Raw genomic sequence first — 11,574 nt, 5'->3', positions numbered from 1 at the left:
TCAAAACCATTCCACATAATCCAATGTTTAAATCTATGCACGACATGTATTCATTGATGAAAAGTGGTTTCATATGACCAAGAACTCTATGAATTATTACTTGGCTGCTGGGGAGGAGGAGCCACATCGAACATGTAGAAGCAAGAATTTCATTTGTAAGGTTATGTTCTTATGTGTCGTGGCTAGATCAAGATTCAACTCTAACGGAAATGAGACTTTTGATGGCAAGATTGGTATTTTTCCATTTGTTACAAAGGAACCGGCAAAGAGAAGGAGTGCAAACAGAGATGCAGGGACTATGAAAAAAAAACCAATATCTTCAATAAATAAACAAGTAAGCAAGCATTTTTTTATTCACCATGTGTTGCCTGCAATCAAAGCTAAATGGCCAATAGGAGATAGAGGAGAAAATATTTTCATACAACAAGACAATGTTCCATGTCACATTGATGAAGATGACAACGACTTCCATCAAGCTGCTAGTGAAGGCGATTTTGACATTCGATTGGTTTCTCAACCCCTAAACTCGCTAGATTTTAACGTCTTAGATCTTGGCTTCTTTAATGTCATTCGGTCATTACAACACAAAGAGGCTCCTAAAACTACAGATGACCTAATCATGGCAGTAGAAAAATCTTTCCTTGACTTCACAACATCATAATCAAACAAAATATTTGTAACTTTGCAAGCTTGTATGATTGAGATTATGAAAGTTAGGGGTTCAAATAGGTATAAAATCCCCCATTGTAAGAAAGACATGCAATAAAGACAAGGAGGACTTCCTACGCAACTAAATTGTGATCCATCTTTGGTCCAAGCAGTGGTGGATTACTTAAGACATGTAGGTTGATTGAATGGAATCCACTGTAAGACTTTATTTTTTTTACTAGACTTGTTTGGAAGAATTCCTCTTGTTTTTGAAACGTTGTAACTTGGTTATGCTCAAAGACTTTGTTTCTTTGCTGGTGGAAATGATAATGTAGCCACTTAGTACTTTTAATTATGTTTGTTTAGTTATGCTTTGTTCTTTCTCTAATACTCCTAGTTTATGTTCTTAATTTACTATGTAGTGTTCTCTGTCCTTATATCTAGTAGCTTTTGTTGTTCCTCATTTTTTTTTGTCAACCCCATTAGGTTCCTAGTCACAAAAATTACCATGGCCATATTTTGGTCCTTCCCATAAGGATACTAGCCACATAAACATGTTGACATCGATTTTACTAGTCATATCATTTTCTGTTCAATATAATGTATTACTAGCTTATATATTTGGACAAGCTTTCTTATTGGACCAAAAGAGAATAGTACATCAAATGCAAAATATAAAAACTTTCTAATATTCACATAAAATAGAATGCCAAAAAGCGCATGGATGGGATTATGGAGAAATAGAACAAATTAAACTAGATTAATGTTACTAACAAGTTCACATCAAGATATTCTTAAGCCACTAACATTGAAACATGGATGGATGAACCTAATAAAGAACCAACAAAATCTCTCCACAATGGCATTAGTAATATCAGGAAAATATATTTTTAGCAGTGTTCGCTCAACAAGTTTTTTTTCTTTCTCCTCCTCAGTATCATCCTCACACTCATCCTCTGGGAACTTGTTAAGATCGAACAAGAGCACTTTGTTACTAACCGACGACGATGCACTTGAAGATGATGATGCACTCGAACCTTGAATCATTTTTGCCGCACTTGAACCTTCGACCGCTTGAAGACGACGCCACATTTGAACTTTCAATCATTTTTTACAATAGCGTATTTGAATTCACCTCCTCCTCTTATTAGTGGTTCGAGTAGAAGGGGAGGACATGTTCAGACTCTAGCGAGTCTTCCACAACCATTCCAAGCAAATATTCATAACATTGAGACTCTTGTTTAGTGTCTGAGTCCTCAAAAACCATTGCCAACAAATCCTCATGGCTTACAATGGGTTCCTTGCCTTTCTCCATGGAGAGAAAACATTCAAGTTTCAATTGAGAAAGAAAACAAAATACATAGGTAATATGAGAGAGAATGTTGTGGAAGCAATGCCTCCCAAGGTTATTTTGATGATGCCAAAGAATCAAGAGTCAAGCAAATTCCAAAGATTCAAGAATCAAGTTTTCAAGAATCAAGTTTCAAGAATCAAGATTCAAGAATAATCAAGATCAGGATTCAAGACTCAATATTCAAGAATCAAGAGAAGAACCAATCAAGATAAGTATTAAAAAAGTTTTTCAAAACATTGAGTAGCACATGAAGTTTTCACAAAATCTTTTACCAAAGAGTTTTACTCTCTGGTAATCGATTACCAGAAGGTAGTAATCGATTACCAATAACCAGCATTATTTTTCAAACTGATTTACAAAGCTGTAATCGATTATCATAAACATGTAATCTATTACCAGTGTTTTAAAATGTTAAGATTTTCAAAATTCAAAATGAAGAGTCACATTTGTCGATGTGTAATAGATTACACCTTAATGGTAATCGATTACCAGTGACTATTTTCGAAAAATTCATTTCCAAAAGTCACAATTTTTCAAGTGACTTGTTTCTGAAGATTCTTTCAAAAGTCATAACTTTTTAAGTAATTAGTTTTAAAGAAATTGCCAAGAGTTACAAGTTTTGACTTCAGTCATCAAGAAATTATAAATATGTGACCTTGGCATGAAACCTTCATTCATTGATCATCCATCATCTCTTTCAACATCTTCTTTCATTTCTTTCTACAGAATTTTTCTAATTCTTTTTCTCTTCATCTTTCTAAAAATGTTTGTTCAAAACTTTCTCTTCCAAGAAAAGTTCTTTGTTCAAAAACTTGTGTTATTCATCTTTTTCATTCTCTTCTCCCTTTGCCAAAAAGAATTCAACAAGGACTAATCGCCTGAATTCTTTTTGTGTCTCTCTTCTCCCTTTGCCAAAAAGAATTCGACAAGGACTAATCGCCTAAATTCTTTTTGTGTCTTTCTTCTCCCTTTTCCAAAAGAATGAAGGATTAACCGTCTGAATTCTTTTGTGTCTCTCTTCTCCCTTTACCAAAAAGAATTCGCCAAGGACTAACCGCCTGAATTCTTTTTATGTCTCTTTTCTCCCTTTTCCAAAAGAACAAAAGACTAACCGCCTGAATTCTTTTGTGTCTCCCTTCTGCCTTGTCAAAGAATTCAAAACGACACAGTCTGAGAATTCTTTTGATTCTTCTGTTTCCCATAAACAAAAGATTTCAAAGGATTAGCCACCTAAGATATCTTTTGTTTCCCCTTTACAAAGTTTCAAAGGACTAACCGCCTGAGAACTTTGTCTTAACACATTGGAGGGTACAAGTAGAGGGTATATCTACTTGGGTTGTTGAAACTGAGAACAAGAGAGGGTACATCTCTTGTGGATTAGTTCAAGTGGAGGGTACATCCACTTGGTTGTTCAAAGAGAACAAGGGAGGGTACATCCCTTGTGGATCTTTGCTTGTAAAGGATTTTACAAGGTTGAAAAGAAATCTCAAGGAACGCAGGTCGCTTGAAGACTGGATGTAGACACAGGTTGTTGTCGAACTAGTATAAAACTCTTGTGTTTGTCTTCTTCTTCCCTACACTCTTTAATTTCCGTTGTGCACTTTAATTATCGCTTTTACTTTTGCTTAAGTTTCTATTTCTGTTTTTTACTTTCTTAACATTATAGTAAAAGCCTAATTGAATTTAGTAACATTAAGAAGGATATATTTTTAATTAGTAAAGGTTCATTAATAATTAATTCAACCTCTTCTTCTTAATTATTCTGAGGTCACTTGATCCAACAAATGTAATACGAGACACAAAAAGATAATGGAATATTTGAATAGGTACACATATTTTCATTAATTGCATGGAGTGAGAAGAGTGGGTGGACGATCATGGAAAATAGGCTTCCTTAATAATGAAGTGTTGAGAATAGTATAAAGGATAGAATTAGAAAATCATTATTAATAGGTTAGTTGGTGACTAATAAATATGACCAAATATTCCTTCTAGAATGTGACCAATATATAAGACCAGAAGGAATAATCATTAAACTTAGTTATAATCATTAAATAAATTATTATCATTAAACATATTTTAAATAAAACTAAAAAAATTATTATTAGTACATAATCATTAAACTTAGTTATAATCATTAAATAAATTATTATCATTAAACATATTTTAAATAAAACTAAAAAAATTATTATTAGTACATAATCATTAAACTTAGTTATAATATTGAGTGAATTACATAAAAATCATTTCAAAGATTGAAATGAATATTTATAGTCTAAATAACAAAAAACTTTCAAAACAAGAATAAGAGTTATATTTTTTTTCCCTCTTTTGCTTGTGATAAAAAAAAAAGACTCAGTTAAAATTAGTGCCAACCAATACCTTTAGGTTGCTATACTAGCACAAATAATAAATTATGCATTCGCATGCATAGTTATTAAACTCAACTTGGACTAGTAGGATCGACTCATTGATATAAGAATTAAGCATTCAATGGGTCTGAGTAATATGTTAGATCGATCACACATGTGATCCAATCTGATTCAATAAGACTCAACCTTGAACCAATGACTCTCAGACTTGGTTAACTCTACAAGTCATGTATTTTCTAGTTTTTTTTTTTTTTTTTTACCAAATATACCACATTCTTAAAATTTGAGATGATAAAATTATTATCATTTTTAATTTTTCCTTAACTAATTTGTAAGTACACGTGCATTAAATTATGTATGTCCTTGTACAACAATAACATTTTAAATTCTAACTTAAGATTAAGATTATTTATATATGCTGAATTCTGAAAAAATATGTTACATATTAAAAGCTTTAAACATAAATATATTAAATTTTATTAAACTTTAAATAAATGTAATTAAACAATCTTTAAGGATATAAGTTTATATGTTATAAAATTATTTAGATTTTTTAAATAATTAAAAATAATGTAATTTCACAAATTCTCAGGTAATTAAATTATTTATATTAGCTTATCACCAACACGGGTGTTTGCTTTCACATCAATGAGTTATCAAACAGACTTAATCCCTAAACCCATCCATACATTTATTTGCACACTTCTATGATATTCTATCACCGACTGATTTTATCTTTCATATTCTTTCACGCGTTCTCACATTGTCTCTATTTTTATCTTGCTACCACTCCGTGCAACTCAAGTCTATATATATCATTTTTCAATCTTACACCATATATGCACCCTTCAATCACATCATATATGAAGTCTTTAATTCATGGCGTAACTAGGCATATAAAATACTGATATCTTCCAAAATAATTGTTATTTTTCTCCGTGGATATCCTTGGATCATTTCAGTGGAACGGATTCACTATGTACAACCAAACATGAATCTGAAATCAAAACCTTTTTCAATCCAATGCACCTCAACTCAAAACAGACTGCCTGCGAGCTACAGCATCAGTTAATCTTCATAATGTACCAATGAATTGCTTTCTGTAAGAAACTTAAACTGCAACAAAAATTCGTATAGCTCTTACTAAAACACATCTTCACATTCAAAAATGGTAGAAGTAGAAAATTCAATGGTTAATTCGTTTTCCCCTACAAAAAATTATTAGAATGTCAACCAGGTTCAAAATTATTTGACAGCTTGAAAACTCTTAGAAAATGGCATTGGCAGCACTAGCAATTCTGGGCCACAGATCAGCACACTCCTTCCTAATAGGCCCAGTTGTGGCAGAACCTAAAGCACACAAATAACAATCTCAGATTTTAAAACAAAAACAGATCATTTTTAAAATTGCAGAAGAGTGCAAACCAAAAAACACACATGCAGGCTCTGCAGGCCACTGAAGAAAATTTCTTTTGATATCAATGATTACAAGTCAAATACAATTATGCAAATCAAATGAGAATCCGATATAAACACCAAATAGATCTTCCACGTTCATCAGGAAAGATCTACAAAATCAACACATGTAAAATGCAAAATATCAAGAGAAATGCATTTCTTCTAACCTTTCATTTCTCCCTTTGGATTTACAATAACACCTGCATTATCTGCAAAAGAGAATCAAATTTGAATAAGATACATATAATGGAGCAAATCTTAGAGCTTAGTAGTTCGCCCAGAACCAAATTTTCTGAGCTTCCTCCCGAATCCTATTTTTCAGATATAGTATTTAGTAAAGTGTACTACGTCATGTGTTTAGTATATTTGACCAAAACAAGAGTTAATTACTTGATTTTATATATTTGGATCAGCCATGTGCATTTATATCTTACGTTAAATGGGGTTGCATACCACTTCATAGTGATAATTATGTCACAATAGACCAACTACTGGATGACATGGAATAAAAATTCTGATAGGTGATAAAACCTGTTTCTAATGAAGAGGCAGTTATTTCAATGTTTGAACCTCACGTCAATGTAATAACCCAATCTGCATCATATCTGGTAGCCACCATGATGTATAGAATCTCCCAAGGGTCTTTTTATTTTATTTTTTATGTTGTTACAGAACCAATTAGCTAGGTCGCATGTTCCATGGAGTACCATTTTTGGATTCTTAAGAAATTCTAGAAAGAAGAAAAAAGAGAAAGAATCAATGCTCAAAAGGGGAAGTTTTTAGCCACATTTCACTCCTGGTTTACATACAAATGCAAAAACATTGAAACACAAATGAGGACAAGCATGAAAACTGGACGAAAGCACAAATATAAGTGCACTCAGAAAATCACTGCCAGGAAATATATGCACAAAAGAAAGCATATAGGCCAGATGGGTGAACAATGAATGGAGTAAAATACCATCTTTTTTCCTGTCAGCCACTATTTAAAAACACTCAGATGGAAATAATCAAATTTATGATTGTGTCAAAAAGTTATAATCATTATGGGAAACTTTTCATGCTTTGCTGCCATCATTTAATTCTTAATAACCACTCAAACAAACAAAACAAGGAACCCAACCGCATTTTGGGTTAGGGCTGAACAAAGGAGGCTCAGATTCGCCTTTTCTCAGACAGGAGAGGAAGTGTCATGCACACAGGCTGCATCAACAGCATCAGTGCAAAAGACCACATGGAGTTTCACAGATACTGAGTCACCTTGCCAGGACACTGCTCTTCACTCATGTCTAGTCCAACTGCTGTAAACATCGTCATTGCCTTGTTATACCCAGAAGAAGAAGAAGAAGAAGAAGAAGCCAAAAGAAGAAGCAGAAAGGAATGAGGCGAGGTATGTTTGTTTTGTGTGTGTGTGTGTATGGAGAGCTGTTTGGCAAATTCAATTATAATGATCATTGGCTTACACAGCAACTCAGAGAGGGCAACAGCTCTCAAGACAACCTTATCTCTCTAAGTGTGCAGCCTCATACTTAAATAATGACTAATGAGTGTAACCCTAATTGCAGGATTCCAGAGTGAGGCTCAGATTCACTTTTACTCAGGCAAGAGACAGAAGAGAAGAGCCTCACCATAGCTGCATCATCAGCATCTGTATAAAGGGCCATGCTGGTCTTGTCCAACAGACACTGAATTACCTAGCCAGGACTAAGGATCTTACTCAATGTCCATTATCTGATCTAAATGCTGAAAGCATCATCACTGCCTCCCTTCTGTGTACTATCCAGAACAAAAAGAAGATGGGTCAAACATAATCTTCTACGGGTATAATAGCAAAAAAAATACATGACTCAAAGATGCCCAAAATCCAGATGCATGTAACTGATAGAAACAGAATAGTATTAAGGAGACATTATATTGATGAAAGAAAAGTGATGCTCCTGAGCTCTTGCAAAGGGCACACCAGAGCAAAGTATCGGAGAATTTTCTGTCCAAAACAACCAACAGAATGGCTACCTTATTGGTTTCCACAATTGAAGCTTGCTGATGTGGCTGACAAGTTTAGAACCGGTTCTTATGTAAGAAATGGTTTCTTACAGGGTTTTTCTATTTTGATTTTTCTTTTTTATACTAAAATTATAGCTTCAAAAAAGATTATCCAAACAAATAATTGTACAGAAGACAGAAATTGGAACCATTCCGATTCCCATGCCTTTTGAATTTTTACAAATTTTGAAATACCCCATCAAAACTTGCTAAAAGATTTCAGTTGATAGAGAGAAATTGCTGAATGGCAGAATCGTAGCATGCAATCAAATTATGGGATAACATAAAAAATTGAGGTGTACGAACCCTATACTTGTAGAGCCCCAATGGAGCAGATGTGAGCATGACAAAAAGAGCATTACATCTGTAACAATGGACTCAGTTAATTTTCCAGACCTGTAACTGTATCCACCATGGTTTGTTGAAGAGGATACTTGACTAATGTCCGGAGACAATAATGATCCAAATGTGTAAGGGGGGATTTGTTTCAAGTTATAAAGTTTTATCCCTGGGAATTATGTTCCTAAGAATGTTATGCCTGGGAATAGCATTCCCGTAAACATGTTCGGTTGTCATTAGGTATTTTAGAAAATAAAATAAAATTTATTTAATTAAAAATAAAAGCAAAATAAGAAATGTGAAGAAAGAAGTGGGGATGGATAGTTATTATAGAGAATAACTACCTTCCCATGGGAATTCAGGATACCCACCTCTTAGCATGGGAGTAAGAAGTAACAGAAACATGTGTATTTGGGAATATTTTCACAAAACTTGTAGCAAACATGAGAATGTGATATTCCCAAGTCCACATTACCAGGAATCTTCCTTAATAACTTGAAACAAACGTATCCTAAAGTATGACTTGTATTCGAAAATATGTGAAAATATGAACTAAGCATATATGATTTCAAAAAATTAAAACATTTGACAACTGACAGAATCCTAGAAAACAATTTGTTTTGTTTTTGTATAACATTACATTATATTATATCAAAGAACTAAATAGAATTCAGGCCATAAATGTGTAGGGCCCCAATGGAGCAGATGTGAGCATGGAGAAAACAATCACATCTGTAACGATGGGCACATTAATTTTCCAGACTCGTAACTGTATCAACCATTGTATGTTGAGGAGGATACCTGACTAATGTCTGGAGACAAACTATGCCATAGAGAACTAAAAACTTTAAAGAGAGAGAGAGAGAGAGAGAGGGGAAAACCACAAAATCCTTTCCTCATAAATTGTATCTGTTCTGACATTCCATTTTCCCATATGAACTGAACTTTCATAATCAAAATCAAGATATAGAAGAAAAACAAAAAAGCCCCAACATCGACAGGGATGATAAACAAAAGTAACCACCCAGTAAGGGTAAGATTGGCCATAATGATGTAGCTGGTCTTGAGAGAAGCAGAGAAACCTTCAAAAACAAAATCTCCACACTACTTTACCAGTGATTTTTGACAAAATATGCTCAGTTACTTTTCAATAGTATCAACAAGGGAAAAAAACACGACTGACTGAAGACAATAAACAAGAAAAAAAATTAGGGAAAGAAACAATGTATCGAATAGCGAAAAGTAAGATCCCATGAGAGTTCCAACTCGATATATTCGATATCATGCATTTATCTAGCTGGTTATAGACTAGCATCAAATCACCATACACAATTCATCCTCACGAATAATAGGATATGCACTGCTCAACCAGCAATATTTCAATCCTCCCAATTCAGGAAGAAAATGCATTTGCCAGAACAAAGTAAGAGACAACACCTTTGTAAATAAAAACACTAGAAGTATGAATTGTAAACTCTCACTAGAAGTATGAATTAAATCTCATGCTCCTTCTTCCCAATAAGCATGTTATGTTCAAATATAGTTAACGGAATGAGGGAATTACCTTCAAAGTACATGTAGACACCATCCTTTCTTCACCACGGCTTGCGCTGTCTCACAACAACGGCTGGCAATACCTTCTTCCTAAAGATCAGGCTTCCCCTTTTCACAGTAGCCATGACCATGTCAACAAATCAAGCAGACAGCAATCTGTTAAGACGACCCTTGATTCCTTTCACCGATATGTGTTGTCAGCACAGTTCAACACAGCTGCCACTGGCAAACCCAGTGACATCCTGAACTTGTTACCAGCAGAACCACCACTCCCTGAGACATGAACTCAAAGTATTAACATTTTTTCTACAACCAAGTGACCACAGGCTAAAAGATGTTGTAATAATCAGCGAAGTGAAATGATATGAAAAACAAAATAATCATGTCACTCCAACCAACTTCATTCCATGCGTTATTTAGATTGTGAACAATGCAACCCAAATGAGGGGGAAAGGCATGATTTTTCCTCTTTGTTTTGCCAAATTATTATGACCCACTAACTCTACAATGTAAGAGAACATTAGAGAAAAATTCATTTTACCCCAACCTCATTTCACGCATTGGATTATAAAAAAATAAAATAAAGAACCCAAAAGAGAAGAAAAAAAGTTTTGTTTTTGCTTCTTTTTTATTTTGGTTTAATTATTGCGAGCTACACAATCAGTGAATCTGGGTTAGCAGAAAGCAAAAGTGCAAAACAAAGAAATTGAGAATGCAAAATTCATGCATTGGAAAGTAACAGAAAAAACGAGTGCTGGTGTAACGCGTGAGCATGGAAGAAATCTGACCTCGCTTCGACATTTTGGGGTGCCGGGGTAACAAAAAATGCAATTAGGGTTTATTTGGGAAAATTTATAAGGAATGGGTTTGAATTAGGGTTTTGGTTGGAAGTTACAAGTTAGGACACACACAAGCGGCGCTGCAATTCAGACTAGGGTATAATAGTGCTAACTCAGTAAAAAGAAATATAATAAAAAAAGTCATTTGTTTGGATTTTTTAAAAACTTACGATTACAATTACCATCTCAAAAAAAAAATATTTACTGTTACAATTAGAATGCTTGTTTTATCTAGATAAAAAAAATTAAATAACCATTTTGTTCTCTAAAAAAAATAATTACTATTACAATTAGAATACTCGTTTTTATGTAAATAAAAAAAATTAATATTCAGTGACAACATAATTTATATTAGGACGAAAATTCTGATTTGATTTTAATTAATGTAAGAAATAATAATTATGTCTTATATTGATCCATGATTTTTACAACGTCAAATTTGAACTTCAAAAAATATAATTTAATATTAAATTAATTTTTAAACATTAAAATTTAACGATAAAAAAATCTTACAAACCTAACCGCCTAAAATAATATTGCACTTTACACAATTAAAAACTAAATCATTTACCCATATCAATTATTTTAGAAGTTGAGCTTTTTAAAATTGAACTCTTAGACAGTGCAGTTCGATTTTTACATAAAACAAAACAGTTTTTATGAGAGAGTTCAAGGCAATTTTTTATTTTGAATAGCCCTGCCTATTTGTATCACTAACCAAACCACCTTTTAAAAAAATATCAATTATTTAATTTTCAAACAGTGACAAAATATTACTAAAACAAAATAATATAGAGCAAATTATATTTACATCTCATGAACTTTTTTCAAATTACAGAAAATGGCACTCTTTTTTCTAATTTTACACTAATTTCCTTAACATTTAAAAATATTATACTAACACATTATTATGTATTACACCGACCCCGATAATATTTAAAAACATTGACACTCTCATTATATATTA

General features: G+C 33.0%; 1 pseudogene; it reads right to left on the bottom strand.

Annotated features, from left to right (window-relative positions):
- Positions 1-5,238: 5,238 nt before the first annotated feature.
- LOC114369870 lies at positions 5,239-10,690 on the bottom strand (annotated as a pseudogene).
- Positions 10,691-11,574: the final 884 nt, after the last annotated feature.

Source organism: Glycine soja, chromosome 10 (assembly GCF_004193775.1).
Source record: "Glycine soja cultivar W05 chromosome 10, ASM419377v2, whole genome shotgun sequence".
Taxonomy (NCBI): Eukaryota; Viridiplantae; Streptophyta; class Magnoliopsida; order Fabales; family Fabaceae; genus Glycine; species Glycine soja.
Note: the sequence above shows the minus strand (reverse complement) of the source record. Positions and strands in the feature narration are given on the sequence as shown.